At 42.0% G+C, this 19,946-nt stretch overlaps 1 long non-coding RNA gene across 2 annotated transcripts in view; it reads right to left on the reverse strand.

Moving 5' to 3' along the window:
• LOC108449606 overlaps positions 1-19,946 on the reverse strand; it is a 140,053-nt gene that overhangs the window by 77,985 nt on the left and 42,122 nt on the right. Inside the window, exons 2-3 of one of the 2 annotated variants that reach the window (XR_001865836.1) lie at positions 2,014-2,111; positions 840-1,098 (exon numbers count right to left, since the gene is read on the reverse strand). The exons of the other annotated variant lie outside the window; for it this stretch is intronic. This is a non-coding gene — a long non-coding RNA (uncharacterized LOC108449606). Of the gene's footprint in view, positions 1-839; positions 1,099-2,013; positions 2,112-19,946 lie in introns of those variants that run through there. 2 annotated transcript variants of the gene reach the window in all.

Below are 19,946 nucleotides of genomic sequence, written 5' to 3' on the forward strand. Positions count from 1 at the left end.
CTGCTGGGGACTGGAAGCAGGTTAGGTAGGCAGTGAATTTGCTGTTGATGTCAGAGCTCTGATACCTTTATATAATTTCAGAGCTCTCCTCCACTGAGGAGATTCTCCATGTGGGTCTTGCAATCAATTGACAGCTTTGCTTCCTAAAGAAGCAGCTCCAGGTGAGAATCTCCCCTTATAATTATTCTATCCCTGGTCATTTCCCAAATCTAAAATAATTAGGCTAGGCTAATATAAATGCTTTATGCTGCACACGAGGAAATACCATGTCCCACTTCTCCTTCCCTGAAGGTGTTTACCCCACTTCCTCACTCCTCTCCTGCTTTGACCACTTTCCTTTGCATCTAGTCCTGAGATATAGGATCCACTGCTTATTTTGCAGCATCCTGATTTTCTGCCAAAATCTTGGTTTGTATTTTAATTGATCCTACTGTGCCATGGTAAGTTTTTCTTCAGCAGCAGTTTGTGAGCAATGAACCCTTTTTTGCCAAGTGTAGAGTTCATACTTTTGCTTGATTTGCTGGCAGTAAAATATTGTCTGATCAGATGTCTTAGCACAATGCCATTTTATATAAGGATGACATTTTTACCTTTCAAAGAAAAACAGAGCTTCACTTGAAGATAAAAAGGTAGAGAGCTGAAGAATGTAAACAGAGTCTAGATTCTCTTATCACAGTTAAAGAAGAAAAACTACCTCAAACTATTTTAAACAGAGGCCCTATATAAGGAAGTCTGCAAAACCACTTCCCATTTCATAGGACAGGATATGCCAAAGAAATGATATGGCTTGGCACAAATAACAAAGATAATTTCAACTTTATTTAAATACTACAAGGACGTTTAAAGACATCTCAGGGCATAAATCCCATTTTGATTACATTCTTCAGCTTTGCTTTAATGTTCATCATTTTTTCTGGGTAGAAGGGGAAACTAGAAGGATAGTCAAAACTTGTGGTTTGTAAAAATTATGAGCATCCTGTAAGCAGGTCTGGAAATTAAAACCTTAAATTTCTTCCCTCTGCAAGTCTGGAGAAGGAAGCCAGCTTGTAATCTTCTCCCCTTTGCTTTACTGGAACTTTTCTATCGCTCATGGCTGACCTGGAAGATGAGAGGTAATTTAAACTCTAATTGTCTCAAAAAGAGCCAAGAAAAGAAAACAAAACTATATTAAAGCAAACAGTCTGCAGCCACTGAATCTATCCTCTGTCAGACTTATCACCCTGGGGACACTGAGGGATGGGTCAGAATTCAAATATTGTAGGCAGGGATTGCTGATGAGAACAGCCCGTGCTGGCTGCTGAAACGATGGACACTCTCAAACCTCCACATATCCTCAACTGATGGAAATCAGAACTTCTCTGCAGGAGTCAATAAAGACATATCAATATTATACAGCCAGGAATACAGCCTATATGATTTTCATTTTGGGTTAAGCTCAGGATTCACAAGTGTTGAGGAGAGAGATGCATGAGAGATCCTTCATTTGCCATTTGTAAGTGCCAGTAAAAACCACACAGGGGTCAAGTAAACCTGCACCAATGCAAACCCTCCTCGAAAGGTTCACGAGAGAAAAGACAATTTGAGAGAGCTGTAAGAATTTAATTAGGAGTGCAATCCTATAGGCATCTTCTTCTTCAAGCACTTAGGCTAGACAGATGAGTAATGATATTAAAAGCCAGTAGCTTGTGTCCCACAGGGAACAAAGTGGGAATTCTGTATTGTTGGGGAAAAAAACCCTTTCTGCTTTCCATTAGGGAATAGTTCTTCAGTGTGCCACAAAGAACTGTGCTTGGTTTAGTTCATCCTTCTATACTGGCTTTAATTCTACTCCTACAATGAAACTCTTTAAAAATAATTGTGTTAAGGGAGTAAGGGGAAGGAGCAACAGAAAACTCAAGGCAAAAAGAATGTATACACAAATCACAGGTTCTGAATAAATCTTATGTTCCCAGTCCACACAGTGGGGAGAATGATTCAAGTCAAGGGAAAAACCCAATTAGGCCTACAGCATACCTGATATATTTTGTTTAAATAAACCAAGGTGCCTCTTCATTTTTCTTCAATGCCAAAACACAAACTGAATGTAAAGCAGAGAATCAATCTTCCATGTTCTAGAAGATGAAAGTAGAAGTTTAGTCAAGCTTTGCCAGCTTCTGAAAGTCAGAGTGGATGGCATCTATCTGGAGAGCCTTCAGACTTCATACAGAACGTTGAGAAATTAAGTCAATTCCAGAAGTTGGAGTTGACATTTTAAACTATTATCCCTTGTTAATATACATATAGAGAGAATTGTTAATATAGATATATAGAATGTAGATGTAATAAATCTCCCAAATATTCCAAAATTTTCCAAAATAATCCACAGAAATATTTGTAAGGCTCAGACAGAGGGAGGCCTTCACTCATTCATCCCTGCTCTATGGTGTCACTGCACTTTAAAACGGTCCAGTGACTTCCTCCCGAGTGTGCACTGCAACATCTTCAGGGCACAACATGTGCACCATGGCTCATGCAGTGCAGATTCTCGTGACATTTTCAAAGGTATCTAACATGTGAGTTGGAGTTCAGAATCCAGATCCTCTGGGTAAATCACCCGTCTCCAGGTGTGAGATTATTCCAGACTGTGCCCAAGGGCACAAAGGAGGAAAAGCTGCTTGAAAAATATCTTCTCCAACCTTGTGTGTGAGCCTGGGCACAATCTTCTTCCAAATTATCTGAGGAGAGAAAAGATATTTGCCAGAGAAATATTTTCAGGACGTGGTTATACAATAGCAACTAGAAAGGTCACGGTAGGGCACTGTCTGGTGTTTGTTCCTGTGCCTTTCACTGAGCAAGCTTAAAAAAAGCTTGGTTTCATATAAGTAATAACTCTGCCAATTAAAAAAAGAAAACTGAGAAGAGCCCTGTACACTGCCACCTTATCATGTGAGGGAACTGATGCAGAGATCTTATTGCAGTTGAGTGATAGCATCTATCCTCCTTATGACGCCAGCCAGATAGTAGAAACAACTGCCAAAAGAAAGTCCTGTGTCTCCAGGCAAGGACACAACCCTAACTGGGACAGTGGGGGCAGGCTGGAGTGTCTGAAAAGTGAAAGGAAGAGAGCAATAATCAAAACAAGTTTGTTTTGTTCTCAGCCTGGGTGTGTCCTCATTTTGAGTGAGGAAGTAACTTGGTTTAACATCCCGATCAGCTGAAAAACTTCAGCTGTACCGTAACTGAAGTTCAGTTTTTCACATCCCCTTGCTCTTCCCTTACACCCTGTTGCATTTTCATAATTGACCAGTAGTATCACTTCAGTGCTGTTTAAAGTGGTTCATTTGATGACCAAGGCCACCTTCCTTGTGAAACAACAGCTGAAAAAAAGCTGTTTCTGCACTTGTGCTCACTGTGCCTGTACACGTCACCTTCCCGTTACTCCTCAAACACCAAATGTGGACAAACATGAAGTAGAAGCTCTCTGAGGATTTTGAGGCAAAAAAGAGCCTTGTAAAGCAAGCAAGGAAGAAGTATTATTACAGAGGACAAGAAAAGAAAAGGTTGCCCAGTCCTCGGTCCTTGTTCCCAGAGCTTTACTATCCAGTCCAAGAACCACTGCACAGGGGACACCAGCACTCTCACAGATGCTATGCTGACCTTTCTTCAAATACTTCTCAACTCATAGACATCAACCCTTCTGCTTTGAATCTGTCAAAAGAAGTTCAGCTCCAGATACACAAGTGTTGATGGAGGCCATGATGGTGATGATTCACCAGAGTCTGTCTAGAATAATAGGAAAGCTGAAGTAAAATGGTTTTTACCCAGTTTTTTCTTCTCAAGGATTTTTTGAAACTGAGTATCAGCATGTAAAAGAAAGAGATAAAATATCATCATGTCACGACAATGTGAAGCTTTGCTCTGTCAGTCTCAGCTCAAGAACAGGAGGGGCAGACTGGAGGAAGATGTTACTTGCTTGCTAATGTAAAGAAAAGATGAGAAATCACCCATGTGAAATTGATAGAGCCAACTCTTGACAAATTAATTTGGCATGTGGGAACTTGTAGAGCCTGGCCATTTAATCTGTTGAAAATTTGAATTAAATTAAACTGTCCAAGGGAAACTTCTGGGCACTGTTTAATTGTGGGACCCTGGAGAGTTTTGTGACCAGTCAAAAAAATTGTTTTCTTGGGGCAATGGAAAGTGTATGGAAAATGTATCTAGCAGCTGTAGTTTTCATCTTCTACAGTGCTAGAGTGTCTCCTCAGCTTTCAACTATCAACAGCTGCCATAAGGGAGGTGGCATATTATGAAGTTGTACCTAGAGCTACTAAGCTTTTATTTCCCTCTACTTTCCTAGAAGGAAAATCAGACACTGTACTGGGATGTGATGCCTTTGGATGTCCAATGCTCAACTGGGGATACAGAAAGGGCTGCTCCTCAAAACAGGAAGACATCATGCAACAACTGTACACGCAACACCAAGGGCAGTACGGCAGTACCAGACCCAGAAACCCAACAGATTTGAAGCACCTGACACACAGATATCTGAGGCTTTGCTCACTCTAGATACTTTTTTAGGCAACAACCAAGGCACTGCAGGTGGCAGAAATAATAGCAGTAATAGGTTAATCAGAGTTATCTGGTTAAAAATAACACCACCTATTTTGTACAGGTGCTCTGTCTTAGAACAGGATGTGGGATAAGCTGCAAACATCATCATAAAAGGCTCTTTTTTTGGGTGGAGCCAAGAATATTGACACTTAAGCAACTTTTCTATTAAACCTGTGTGGTTTCCTGAAGCCTGTGCTTTTCTGTGACTTCTGAGAATAGTGTGCAGGTCATAGGATAGTTTGTTGATGAACATAGGATTGTCCCCTCTTTAAACTGCACAGATAATGATCAGGGGCTAAACCACATCAAGGCAGAGTCCTTCTCCAATTGCTGTTTCCAGAACTGAGTAGCTTATTTTTCTTGACAGTGGTGCTGATCTGAAGGCTGGATACGCTTCCAAATCCAGTCACCTTTTCTCTCTCAGTTAGGGTTTCAAAACTTAAGTTTCCTATTTTTTCACTGTGAATTTTGTATTAAACCTAATCCTCCTCCTCCTCCTCCCCACAATTCATGCACTGAAAAATCTCTAACAAGAGTGTAGTAGTAATGTAAATGAAAATCCATGATGACCGTTATATTTACAGGGTCGTCCACTGTTACCAGGAAGGAGCAGTCTCTAAACAACAAAGTTTATTATTTTAGTTTACTAGTGGTTTTGGTTTAAAATTATTTGACTGTTGTGCAGCAATCACTGCCATAAAAACACAAGCCACTGAGCTTTTGATAGTCTACAGCAGGAAATGAAGCCAAACATATCAGCCTTGAGCTGCCTCCTTTTCTGTCCTTAACGTGAGCTCAGTGGAACAATGATGTCCCTTCTAGAACATCTGAGCCATCGTGTCTCTGACCTGAAAGGAATACTCAGTAGCAACCTTTATACTGCTTTTACTGAGAACAGATAGACAAGTGGCTAAAAGGGCTATGAAAATTCATCCTTTGTCCCTTCATGCTACCCACCTCCTTTTATATATTCTCTAGAAGATAGAATGAAGATAACTGATACCTGAAACATTTATCAGACTGTATAATGTGATGTTTTTCCCATTCATGTTGGCTAGACATCTCTATTTCTTCACATGCACAGATATAGGAGATACCTACTAAAGATTGTATTGTTACTTCTTATCTTGCCCACATTTTACTCTAATCCCTGGAGCAAATAGGACATATAGTAAGATACGTATTTTTGGTAGCTGAGATTCTCTGGGATTCTCAGGTCTCAATATTTTGCAGTTATGAATAACTGGATAACAATGTTGATTGCATAAGAAGCAGCTTTCTGCCCACGCATGTAAAGGGTGTGGTGCTCAGCAGCTTCTGGGCAATCGATGCAGAAAAAATGCCTGTCTCATTTTTGATCATCACAACCCTGTAATACTATTCACACACAAAAACAAGGAGTTTGTAAACTACTTTACAAACAACCTGGTGTTTGTAACAGCCAAGTGGGTCCCAGAGAATTGTTTCTTTTGTTGTTTGCCCTCAAGGTAAATAGTATTGCTAATAGCAATGCTATGAAAATTCAATACATTGACAGAACAATTTTCCCTGTGAAGTACTTTATGACCTAGAAATTTGGCTGTGGAGGGTCTGATATGTCATTACCCAGGTTTCTACAAGGAGTGTGGGATGTGGCTAGTCTGAAGGGAAAAGTTTCTCTCAGCAACTAATAAGGAGACTTCAGAGCAGCAAGTTTCGTATGTTGCCCAGAGACGTTTCCAGACAGCAGAAATGCCAGATTTTTCTTGCAAACAGTGTTGAGGTACTATTAATGATCATAGCTGTGAAGGCCTTAGGCTTCTATTTCACAGAAGGCACAACACCTTCAAACCAACCCCTCTCTGTGTCCAGATGAGGCCCTGGGTCTGAGGAAGGATGAGATGTGCTTTACTACTGACATTGCTTCCAGCGACACTTGCACACCCTCCACTCCTCGCTGTCACCCAGAAGTGACCTCTGAGTTCAAATGTAGTGCAGTGTCTTGAAGAAGGGCACCAGTTCAGGCAAGGAAGTGTGTGATTTTATGAAAGTTTGCATGAAGAACAGTTAAAGACTGACTCACAATTTGCAGAAATTGTCTTGAAATGTTGTCAGGAATGTTGTCTACCTTTACTTCGCCAAGGCTTTTGACTGTCTCCATAACATCCTTGTATATAAGCTCAGGAAATGTGGATTAGATGAATGGACAGTGAGGTGGATGAAGAACTGGCTGAACGGCAGAGCTCAGAGAGTCCTGATCAGCAGAGTAGAATCCAGCTGGCATCCAGTGGCATTCCCCAGGGATCAATACTGGGTCCTGCACTCAGGGAGGAACAACCCCAAGTATCAGCACAGGCTGGAGACTGACTTACTAGAGAGCAGCTCTGCAAAGAAGGACCTGGCAGCCTTGGTGGGTGACAAGTTGACTATGAGCTGGCAGCGTGCCCTTGCAGGCAGGAGGGCCAATGGTATCCTGGGGTGCATCAGGAAGAGCATGGCCAGCAGGTCAAGGGAGGTGATCCTGCCCCTCTACTCGGCCCTACTGAAGCCATATGTGGAATGCTGTGTCTTACAATGAGAGACAGTGGGAGCTGGGACCGGTGTTTTGGAGAAGAGAAGACTGAGAGGGGATCTCGTTAATGCATATAAATATCTCAAAGGCAGGTGCCAAGAGGGTGGTGGCAGATTTTTTTTAGTGGTCCCCAGGGACAGGATGAGGAGCAATAATCATAAACTAAAACACAAGAAGTTCCATCTCAACATGAGAAATAACTTCTTTACATTGAGGGTGGCAGAGTCCTGGAACAGGCTGCTCACAGAAGTCAAGGAGTCTCCCTCTCTGGAGACATTCAAAACTGACCTGTGCTCCAGGTGCCCCTGCCTGGGCAGAGGGGTTGGACTGGGTGATCTCCAGAGGTCCCTTCCAACCCTATTGATTCCCTGATTCTGTGAAATCAATGGAGATCTCAGTGGGACCGGACTGAGCCATAAGCAAGGAGAGGCCCTTCATATTGTGGATTTTCTTGACTCTTATTGGCTAGAACTCATTAGGTTTTGAATGGCAATGCCTCTCAACACTTGACTATTTGCACAGCTCTTGTATCAACAAATATTTTCCCCAAAGTGTTGCAGTAATTAACATATAAAAAAACCATGTCTTTTCAAAGCTGGTGACATATGTTAGCAAGTGTTTGCCAACACAAAGCTTAGCATAGCAAATACAGGGAGATTCCATTTCTTCATCTTTGCAGGCAGACTGTTGCTAAGACAGTTCATTAGCAAGTTGTAGAACCTCCAGTTGTGATCCATATGGCAGGAACTAGTAGCTATCAGCCACATCCATCCCACCAGCCTAACCAGTGCATTGGCAAGGATTTTCAGGAATGCAGGTTACAAGGTACAAGAAAGCAATACAGAGATGCTTCCACAGCTGATGTAATTTGACATGGCTAAAATCACAGAATCACAGAACCACAGAATCATTTAGGCTGGGAAAAACCCTTAGTGTCATTGAGTCAAACATTTAACCCAGCACTGCCACTGAACCATGTCCCCTAGCGCCACATCTACACGTCTTTTAAACACCTGCAGGCATGGTGTTTCCACCACTTCCCTGGGCAGCCTGTTCCAATTCTTGAAAACCCTTTCCATGAACAAATTTTCCCTAATATAAACCTCTCCTGGTGCAGTTTGAGGCCATTTCCTTTTGTCCTATCACTCATTCCTTGGGAAAAGTGACCAACCCCCACCTGGCTATCTCCTGGCTATACTGACTACCTCCTTGCAGGTAGTTGTAGAAAGCAATAAGGTCTCCCCTGGGCCTTTTTTTCAGACTCTGTTCTTGATATTGATTCTCTGCTTCTCTCCAGTTTTACTGCAGAGAATTTAGTTCTCAATTTTAGCATTGTAACTCTGAAGATCTACATCTGTGTCATGATGGATTAATGCAGATCATGTCACTGAGCTGAGAGCTAGAGGTGTCCTATCTGTCAAACCTAAGCCATTTTTGTAAAGAACTGCTCCATTGTATAAAATATTGCAGACTTCATCCCTTTGCACGGGAAAATATTTGATAAAATAACCTAAGATAGTAGAGTAGCAGCTTACAGTAGATGGATGGATTTCTGCAGTCCTTCTGTGGTAACAGACAAGGGTAGTGAGCTTGATTTCCAGATCTTCTAATGGAGCTATGGACAAAACTAGAGTGGACTTAAATAATTAATTAGTTTTTGGTGGATGCAATTTTCATTGGTAGATACTTGTGGATTTTCCTTTTATCTTAGAGGTCCAGTGCACAACAACTTGTAAACCTCTGGAGTACCAAAGAAACCTCCCTGAAAGAAAAGTCCTTCATTTTTGCTGCGTTGATCTGACTGAAACCCAACTCAAGTTAATGGAAAGGTATCAGGAGATTTCACAAAAGCAGAGAGTGGGTTGGAGAATGTGACTGCAGGAGCACTGCACAAGAAACACTTGCTCTGACTGTTTTTCCCAGTATCCTTCCCAAGCTGATGAGTACTTTGCATCCACCAGTGGCACCCCTGCCTCTCCCAGTATCAAAAATTCCCACCAGTGAAATCCTTAACATTTTTCACATTAAAAAAAAAAAAAAAAAAAAAAAAAGAAGAACCAGCCTTAATTCAGATACAAGCTATAGCTAATTTATTTACCTCATTGTAAACAGAACTGCAGCCAGACTACCTGGTGTGCTCTGCATCTAGATTAGCTTGAAACAAGCCAAGTGATAGCAGAGCATAAGAAAGCTGGGCTGGGTCCTCTCATACTGACCATATCCCATCAGGCATCTAAAATCATTAAATTCTAAAGATCTCACATGGGCATGATAATTTTGGGACCTATCTACAGCCTTTCATCTTGTGTGCCTGATTGACTGCGCTCTGTGTCTTGACAGATATCACTATCCTGATCTGTCACACCTGCTTGCAGAAGCAATAGCTGAATGTACCAGATTATCAGACATTGAAATAAGAATAAGGAACCTAAAGTACATTGTAAATACAATTATGGTGCTGACACCATAAAACCCTGGCTGATCACTTCTTTGCCTGAGGCATCATGGAATCATATGTTTTTGTCAGTATAACACTTAAGATACCCTCAAATTCTTCTGTCTTGCTCTGGCTGGGTGCTCTATTGCAAGTATAAGTTTTGTTTGTATTCAGGAACTGAGAGGTAATGGGGTCACTAATGAGGCAGGGCTGTTTAGACATATTGAGAAACAGGTGTCTAGACCAAAATATGAGCTTTGATTTTAGAACTACTTGTTTAAAAAAACCAAAACCAATCAGTCCTCCCACCCCAAAAACAAACAAAACCAGAAATAATAGTGAAAAGCACATTTTATGCTTTAGCAGTTAAAAACCCCTTAAGGAAAGGGAGATAATTCAGTTCTGTTTATGAATCGTGTCAAACATCTCTTCCTACACAGCACTTGAGATGTTTAACAACACAGACCAGAATGCACCATTTTTGCCCAACACAAAGCACTCATCTCTAAGTCACAGGGATAGCCTCTGTCATTCTCTCTTTGCTTCTGGCTCTTTGAATCTTGCCCTTTTTTTCTGCACACTGCTACTTTTGCAAGGATGGTGAGTAGGAATATCCTGGTGCTCAGGACCTGACCCTAAAAATGTCAGGCTGAAGTGAGCTGAATGCAGATCTCCCTGTGTCTGAGTACTGAACAATGTAGAAGACAGCCATGACCTCTTCTTCCCCCTATAGGGCAGCTGCTTTTCAAAAGGGGAAAGTGATTCATTTCCTTGGTACTCAGCCTGATCACTTAATACTGCATGTTTAGGAAACAGCTTTGGACTGTGAATCACAAAGTATTAGAGGTGGAAAGTCTGAGCTGCAAAGGTAACATTTCAGACTCCACTCTCAAACATGTCCTATAGAAACAATTAATTTAGGTGCCCCTCTGCCCTGGGCTGGGATTTCTGCCTTTACAAACACAAATATCCCAGACTGCTGCACACAGGATGGAGACTGGGACTATCTGAGGACCTTCTGGTCATTTTAAAAGTGAAACTTTAATGTCAGTACAAAGCACTGCAGAGGATATACATCCGTTTAGGGTCTGGAAAAAGGGACTCAGAGGAGCATTGTGGCACAGCCAACTGCAAGGAGGAATAAGTGTTACTGACTGACACACTTGTCACGCAGCCAGGTATAATAAGGTTCTAGCTCCATGTGGAAATAATGGCTTGTGAATGTTTATTTACCTTCCATTACTTTCAATTTTGATATTCTAACAATGTTTTGGATGACAAAATGCTTTAGAGTACAGTCTTCCCTGAATAATAGAACGGATTCAATTGACAGAACAAATAAACTTGAATACTGAGAGCAAAAGAAAACATAAATAGGCAAGACAGAAAAGTGGTGGGAGGCAGAACAGAGAGACAAGGGAGGGAAATTGCATGCCAAGGTCACAGAGCAAGACAGTAGCTAAGACAGAAATAGAATTCAAAAGACTGGCTTGCCTAGGTATTTTTTTAAGGCTTAACAAGTTACATCCTGTTTATTAAGCTTAAACAGATTTTTTATTTGTTCAGCTGACTGCAGTAGCAATTGTAAATATGAGTCAGGTTTCTTTTCAGATCCTGAATGTTTCTCTGTGCCAGCTTATTCTAAATTATCAGCTTATTCTAAATATTCCCACTTATAGTGGAAGTATAATAGAAGCTATGCTTCTACAACCAGAAAGCAGCCAGTAAAAAGTCCCATTCTGCTGCCTCTGAGCCATCAAAATGCCCTGGTAGCATGTAGAGATCCACTGACTCCATGGTCTGTAGCATACAGCCTGGTCTGGGAGATGGAGCCTCTGCATCTTCCTGAACTAATTGGGCAAAACCTGTAAAACTTTGGGCTGGGAGCTGGAGCAGCTCCACTCTGTGTTGATCCAACTCCCTTGCAAAGCCCCAGATGGAGCCAGGGCTCCAGGAGCATTCTGAAGGGCCCAAGTCTAAACAGGAATGCTGGAGTCCAGTGAGAAAGCAAAAGACAAATGTCTTCATTTGAGACACATTGGGAGGAACTTTACCCCAGGACAACAAAATAGCAATTAGTTCAAAAATAGTTTATTTCAAACTTTACTTTGATTTCAGATGGTCTGAGTAACACTGTGGTCCATCAGCCAGGTATCTCTCTCACTTGAGCAGGGAACCAGAGCAAAAGAAGGAAGTTGCATCTGTGCATACATCTGATAGAGAGGAAGATGGAGTTCCTAAAGCCTGTTTCTTCAGAGAACAGGATTAAATCTGACTTTGAGAGGGTTGTGTATTACTCATTTAAGGAAATTTATTCTATGTGAAAATAAATAGGCAAAAACTGCTCATCAGTCTTCACTGAAGCTTTTAAAAATACTTCTTAGGTATTACATATGGAGTGAGACCAGAACCTATCCAGTTAATTACTTCTGCTATAAAATATGACAATATGTGACTCCCTTTACCGTGCTCACCAGTGTAATTTTTGATTCTTCTTGTAGCAGCTGGTTTGGGTTCATGCTTTGCCTGATAGTACCTGCTGGCTTCACAGTTTTGGCTTTGCCTTTATTATTTTGGGTGTTGCTTTTCTTTTTAAATATCTTCAACTGAAAAAATAAATCCAAATAACCATGAATCATGGGCATATTTGGATTTAGAGCTGAACTTAATGCCATAGGAGCAGCCACTGAAAATGGGCACATAGACTAGCCTTCCTGCACCCCAAAAATCCTTGCAGTTTTCTAAGTATTGTGACACCAAGGTCTCAAAAAATAAATTTTTTGTTTCAGTGGAACATACAGGATTTTCAGTACATGTGAAAAATATCATATTGCTTCCCTTTAATTGCTGAACCATGAATTTTGTGGGTCCAATTTCACATACTCCTACATTAGAAAATTCACTCTATAATCTCTCTTCATCTCAGCTTCTCCATCAATCAACTGGGAATAATAGCAGCTGATTTAGGAGTACTATGGACTTTAATTAATGTGGGTACAGTTTGTTGAGATCCCTGAAGAATAAGATGCTTTAGAACATCAAAGAATAAACAATGGCAATCTTTGTCTTATGTCCTGGCGTCAAGATACTTTAACATTAAGCTTCAGACCTATAAGGGATTCAGAGGGAATCCCTTTGCAGCACTAAGCAAAATCAAAATGTGCAGCTGCCAACAACTTCATATAAAATAAATTCACAAGCACTTATTCCCTATATTCTCAGTCTGAGAAAATATTTCTGCATGTTTTCCCACTCCTTGTCCCATCTGTAATCTTTCTATTGCTGAAATGTTCAGCTCCAGGCTACAGCAGGTGATCCTCCTTAGCTCCGTGATGTTAAGGAGTGATGTTTGAGGTTCTCACATTAACATCACCAACACAGGCAATACCCATCTGATAAATTTCAGCTGATCTCTGGGTGTCCATGAGGCCTGCCCATAGTCAGAATGGGCAGAATATGGTACATAATATACCCTTATAGCAGAGCCAGTGCACCCAGCTTTGGAGCTGAGTGGTCACACTGCAGTGCCCTCCCAAATTACAAGGTAGTCTGTAGTGCTGACCTCCATTCTCGCCCTGCTGGTCCCTCATACAGCAGTGAACTCTTTGCTAGTGGAGCCAAAGTATGGCTTATGACACTGCTGAAGGTTTGTGAAGGCTTTGGAAGACCCTAAGAATTTTTGATTACTGTATCCTTACTACAAAGTGAAGGAGTAACCCTCTTGGAATTACAGGTAGCCTGAAGTCATGACTTTCTTCTTCCACCCACCCATCCCCAACTCTCTAAAGAGAAGTGTAAGATAAAATGTCATTTAACTCTGGAGAACATTTTTTCTTTGAGAAACAGGAGGCAGGCAGAAAGCCCAAGTGAGAATCCCTATTATTTCTGCAATTTAAGTAAAGCCATAGATGAGGTATCATATGCAGAAACAACAACAGAGTGTGTATCTATATATGTTATATAGTTTGTATCTGTATATGCTGCATCCATAGACACAAAGTGCCAGAGTGTTCCAGAACTGTGTATTTCTCCTGTACAAATTCTCAGCTATGGGCACTTAGTGATCATTTAAATTAAGTTAATTTTATTCAGGGGCCAAAGACTCAGAACCTCAAAGTTTTTCCTTGCATCTGCATCATTTATGAACACCATATAATGATAAATATTATTCCTTATTCATAAACAAAACTACATTTCCCAAATCCTGTGAATAATAACTAAGATGCCTTGTAATTTTCAATGCTTCCAGAACTAAATTCAGTCTTTACAACTTTCCAAATGCTTAATAGAAATCACATGTTTTATGATCACTAAAAGTGTCATTACCCTTTGAAGTCTATAGCTGAAACAGCAAGTTTCTGAATTTTATTTTTTTTCTACAGGCATAGGCTTTTCAGTCATACTTCTCCTTAGTTTAGTTTTCCCATCTTTCTGCCTCTTTATTTAGTGCCTGCAGAGGCAGGGAAAGGCATCCACAAAGCCAAAGAGAACACTGGAGGTCACACAGGACTAGCACAGGGCACTTTTGAGTCTCAGGCTAGACTCTGGGCTGGTGCAAGTCAGCAAAGCTTGACTAGCTAAGGATATGCAGCTGGAGTTTGCAAGGCAGAAAAACTCTCCAAACAGAGTACAAAAGTACACCTGGTACCTACATGATGGTATTCTTCAGGGGAATAGATCTTGTCTGTCTGGAGCTGGAATTTCTGAAGAGGGAGGGAAATGCTTTCAGGAGTGAGGCTGTGTTACACTGGGAGGTTCAGTCACTCACAGGAGATAAAAAAATGCAGAATAACATACAGCAGAGTTAGTTTTCCAATTTTTCACCCAAAGGAGGGATTACAAGTCTGTAGCTTTCCCTTTCCCTTCCCTCCCTCTTTTCACTGCACTGTTGGCTCTTTCCACTCCCAAGTCCTAAAGTGAGTCATCACTTTGCCCTGCCTAGGATGCTGCATTCAGACAGGGCTGTGCTTCTTCCCCATCCCTAAACTGTCTCTCTTACAGTCCCCTTCAGACATACCTTGATTCCATTGGAACATATGAAAACATTAGAGGGAGAGGAGAGCTTCTCTCATTTTCCTGGCTGTAACAATTTGGAATGTGTCGATTTCCAACACTGGGATTGCAACCAGCTGTTATCTGCCCTCTGGCTGTGCCTCCCTGGTGTAAAATCTGCCTCCTGGTGACTGCAGGAAAGGTCTAGGACAGGGCTTGTCCTTGCAGTGAAGATGGAGGACACTAGAGCCTGAGGGCCCTGAGAAGAGTTTGTGGATTAGTCAGATGTCATGACTGAAGGGAAAAAGGAAGGAACAAGACTCTTCTCTAGGCCATCACACACACATGATGACAAAAAATTAATCTAGATTAATCTGTGGCTTTTACTAGCTTTAATCCATATTGTCCTCCAAAACATCTGGGTGCTACCAGTCATAGCGTGAGCACTGGAAGATATGGCCATTGCAGATAATTCTGTCCTGCTGCTCTGTGTAGAAACAGTTCTCTCATATACGAGATATTTTGCTGTATGTGAAGCTGAGGGACAGTCTGATATTGAAGTTTTGCTGGAAGATTTTTAGGACAATTGAATAAAATAGAAGAGACAAGACTCTGGGTCTTGACAGCATTCATTCACTCATTCATTCATTCATGAGTTTTCAGGAATTCCGTTATGAAATTGCTGAGCAGCAGTATCTTTCATTTTGCATAAATAAGCTTTGTTGTCAAAGCTAGGAAAGATAGGAAATGTGACAGTCACCTTTAAAGGGGGTTCAGGGATAAATTTTGTCAGGATTCACAGTCAAATCAGTAGAAACAAGAAGAAGAGTTGAATTAGTAGATGTGGGTTGGACAGAGCCACCAAGCCCATAGTGGAAAAGAGGCTTCAGCTAAAATAATGAAATTTATTTTAGAAAAGCTTTTCATGAGGCCCTTCAGTACAGTCTCAGAAAAAAAGGAAATTTTCACAGGACAAAGGAACAAATCATCATCACAACTTGAATCAACTTAGAAGATGGAAAGGAAAAGTTAGGGATAAATGTTAAATTTATACAACTGAAGGAAGCTCACAGTGGAAATCCACATGCTCTTAAAGAACATAAAAAACAGTAGAAAAAGGGGGTGAAGAGCTATGTGGTAAAGACTGCAAATGAAGTAATGTAATGAAACCTAGAAGCAACTGGGAAGTTATAGGAAAGTCTCGTAAGACTGAATTAGAAGAAAAAACTGGCAGATCCAATACATATGCCAAACAGTATAGATAGAAATCATATATGCACAGCCAAGGATTATACTTTAGCTTTACTCAGTCATGGTAAAGATCTGGGAAATGCTGAGTGCAATGCCCAATAAAACATCCCTCCAGTGCTCAAGGGCAGTCAAAATTTAGGCAGAGAGCTACCAGAAGGGTACAGGCAAACATAAAGCATCTATATGCTCTATATAAATTCACGAGATATGAATTGATGAAAAGCCTTTACATCTAGTGTCTAGTCCCGATGACCCCATTCTTTTCTTATTTACAGTCATTGTGAGCAATGGGTTATTAAGGTAAATGGACTTTTGTTTTGACCCTGAGGGGTGGCTCGTGTTAAGTAACATGACTAACAGCTGTTAGACATTTGTTCGAAGTCCATATCCCGAGAAAAATTACACTTAAGACAACAATTGGATATTGACAGGCAGGCATGATGACATAAGTTTTGCAGAATGAGTGATTTTTGAGTATTTACAGTAACCTGGTGTACAAAGGGTAGATTTTTCACTGATACTGTAAGTTAGACCCCCTATCAGGTCCCTCAGGCTGGACAAGCACGGACACTGACTATTTCTGAGCACTTCACTCACTAGATACATTATTACTGACAATGCAATCTTATAAATTGTTTTACAGACCCTTTAATTTTAGGATATTCAGTTTTCTTCCCTATTGCTAAAAGACATTTCTAATCAATATCCAGGTTTGTTGAATTCTTTCCCCGCTCCATGCTGATTTACTGGCAGCACTTAGAAAATGCAGCTCTTTTCTTCCAATGATTTACAAGTATCGGGACCATTCTCACCATTTTGAAAGCAGCTCACTGGCATTCCTAAAATGTAAGTAATTTAGTTTTCATTTTATAATAAGGAAAAGATGGCCCCAGGCTCAGAGTTAACATTTTCTTGAAGGGATGCTGGATGTCAAGCCTGCCTGGGAACTTGGAGAGACATAATACACTGCTGGACCACAGGCCCTCCAAGTGGGAAAATCAGGAGTGACAAGGAGCACAGCATGGGTACATGGACTCTGAAGGCCTTTTATCTTCCCTGTGGGGTGGACACAAAATCCCATACAGACTGAGCTCTGCCTGTTCTTAAACCTCTTCCCCCTCTCTGGCAGGAAGGCACCTGGGTATGGTTGAATTAGGGTCATGGCTGAGGGCTGTGAGAGATGTGATGGAGCTATGCACAGCAGAGAGTGGAGCCCACATCTCCAGGGTTTAGGTGACATGAAGGACAACTGACAGCAAAGGCAGTGCAGATGCAGGGCAACAAGGATCATGTTAGAGGCAGGGGATGGATGCTCAGGGGCACAGACCTGCTCACGTTGTCATGGCTGCTGAGCTCAGGGCTGCTGTGCCTGCCTTTGGCCAGAGGAGTCTACAGGTCACTTGGGTCAGGTAAGCATGTGTGGATGGACAGCAAGCTGAGCCTCTGGGAGTCTCCCTTCCTGTTTTCCTCCAGGGGAAGCATGGCCATTGAATGACTGTTTCGTGGGAGTCAGACTAAACCCTTTAAGATCTGCCCTCACTTTTTGAAGAACAAAATACTGCTGCTGTTACGGTGAAAAGAGCAGAGACAGCTTGGCTGCTGTTTTTACACAGACTGCAAACAGCAATTCTGCTGTGCAGAGCACTCAGCTCAGCGCATCTTCTTCTGAACACCTTTCCCCTGGGGCTCATTGGCAGGCGTCAGCTCTCTGCCTCCCTGACTGATGCTTAAGACTCCCTGGCATGGTCTGGAGTGCTCTAACTAAAAGGGCAGCTCCTCTTGGCTGTGTCAGCCACAGCCCCCTCACCTCTGGAGCTGAAATTATTTTATAAAAATGCCACTGCAGTAGCTATGGGCAGACAGCTCTGCCCCTCCCTTGTCAGTCACAGCTATCTGCCGGCTGCCTCTGCGCTTTTCATCTCCCTTGCAAGTTGGAGGAAAAGAAATAATACATAGCTCAGCTGTTTCTGTCTGGAGGCATTTAAGCTGGTAAGGCTCAGCTGTATAAATCTTCCCAGCTGTGAGAACCTCAGTGCTTTTATTCCCATGATAAAGCCTTTGGCTCTAAATGTGTTTCAGGGATATTCAAAGTGGAAATCTTTCTCTCCATCTGGGGAATTGCTTGGTGTCGACTGACAAGGAAATGGAAGGTCAGTAGCATTAAAAAAAAAAAAAAAAAGCACCCTGGGTTATAGAATTAACTTTATACTAAACCTCAGTGTGTGTTTTAGGAAGAGAGGAGTGGGAAGGAGGCATGGGGGATGGGAGGTTTGACTTGCACAGAGCCCTTCATTGGAAAACTAATGCAGCCATCCTCAAGGCACTGCGCTGCTAAGATCTGGCATTTTCCTGCTCCAATGGAAAAGGAAGACCGATACTTTCCCTTATAGTAACCTTTGCTGATTAATCAGTGTAGTGACATTGAAGTCAGTTCCAGTGGGAAATAATTGCTGTCGCTCTCAGACACAATATGGAAATAAGATGCCATGGTGACAGCAACTGTTTTGAAGGGCTGGCAAGGAAATACCGATCAAAGATCAATGTCTGGCAGGCAAAGTGTTCAATTAAAGTCAAGGAGAGAATAGTTTGGGTGGAGAGGTTTCTCTTGAAACTGACAGGGTTTGGACAGGGAATGGGCAAACTCAAATAAAAACCTGGATACAAGGAAATTGTAGTGCTGCAGACTGAAACCCAGGGCTCAGACTTGCAGCTGGGCATGAGCAACTCCCAATCTGAAGGGTATTTCAAAGGTCAGCTGCTCACATGGGTAAGGCAGTACCCTTGCTATGGTGCTAGGATTTGACTTCCACTCTGGGTTCTAAAAAAAACCTGTTGGTGAGCATGAACATGATCCTCGTTGCTTTTTCTGCCTCTGTATTTTCACCTACAAAAAGAGCAAAGAGCCCTTTCCTTTCTCCAAGGGTGTTGTTAAGATATCTAAATACTCCTTACTCAGACACTAAGGTAATGAGCTGAGATGGACTTGTGTGGTGATGCGATACTTTTACTGTATTTGCGTATGTTCTCTGTACCCCGATGGTTCATCCCTACCTTCCCCACTTCTATTCCCAGTTGGTTTGCCCCAGACCCAAGCCGCTCCCCCGGTGTTCCCTATATGGTTGTTCCTTTCCCCTTGTTCTAGACAGTTCCCCATCAATCACCCAAACCCCTCCTGTTGTTCCCGAAAGTTCAATGTCTATCACCTGAGCCCTCCCTAATTACCCTTATATGGTCTCTGTCAATCCCCCAAGATCCTGCCCCCTCAGATACCTCCCCTCTTGGAAATCCCCTAAACCTCAATGCCCCATTGGGGCATGTGACCCCTTTCCCTCCACCCCTCGAGGCTATTGGTTTATGTGAATGTCTATCCCTGTCCATATCCCTCCCCTAAAGATCCCTATTGGTCCCCTGTCACGCCATCCCCATGGTAATGCCTCCCTTTATAAATTGTTGTTCGGCTGTGTTCTGGGCTTGTCCTCTGTGAATACCTTTCAATAATGGTGGAGTGCCTGCCGTGGCAAGCCTCCTCGCTCCTTTTTATCCTCTCCCTCGTCTGGGCTGGTGGCAGCCACTGTGCCTGGAGCTTCAGCCCCCCTGGGCAGAGCTGAACTCCAGAGGAGCAGCTTTAAAGCCAAGAGCCTCCGGCTGCTCCCCACTCCTGCCGCACACCACAGGGGCTGGCCGAGCAGAAGAGCAAGCGGTCAGTGCGACAGACTTGAGGTGTTTTTGTTGCTCAAACTTAGGCGATTAAATATGTGCCGTTGGTATATAATAAAAATTCTCTTTCGAATAAGTCACAAAGAGCTCTGTTTGTGGAGCCGATATATACCGGTTTATACCTGGAAGAAATTGTGGTCCATCCAGCTAGGTTTTATTCTTGGGTCCCTGAAAACAGTCAATTTTCTACTTCTTCACCACCCCAGTAAGATCATACGCAACAGATTATCCTGGTGTGATCCATGTCCTCAGCAGAGAACTGTATGGGCAAGCTAAAGGAGTCTCTGCTTCAGAGATAGGAAGTGCACAACAATATTAACCGACTGACAAATTCAATTTTAAACAAGTAAGAGAGTTTCCCAAGCGTATAACATTCCAAAGGACTGGCTTCTTAAATAATAATAAATA

This window comes from Corvus brachyrhynchos, unplaced genomic scaffold (genome assembly GCF_000691975.1).
Source record: "Corvus brachyrhynchos isolate BGI_N302 unplaced genomic scaffold, ASM69197v1 scaffold28, whole genome shotgun sequence".
Lineage (NCBI taxonomy): Eukaryota > Metazoa > Chordata > Aves > Passeriformes > Corvidae > Corvus > Corvus brachyrhynchos.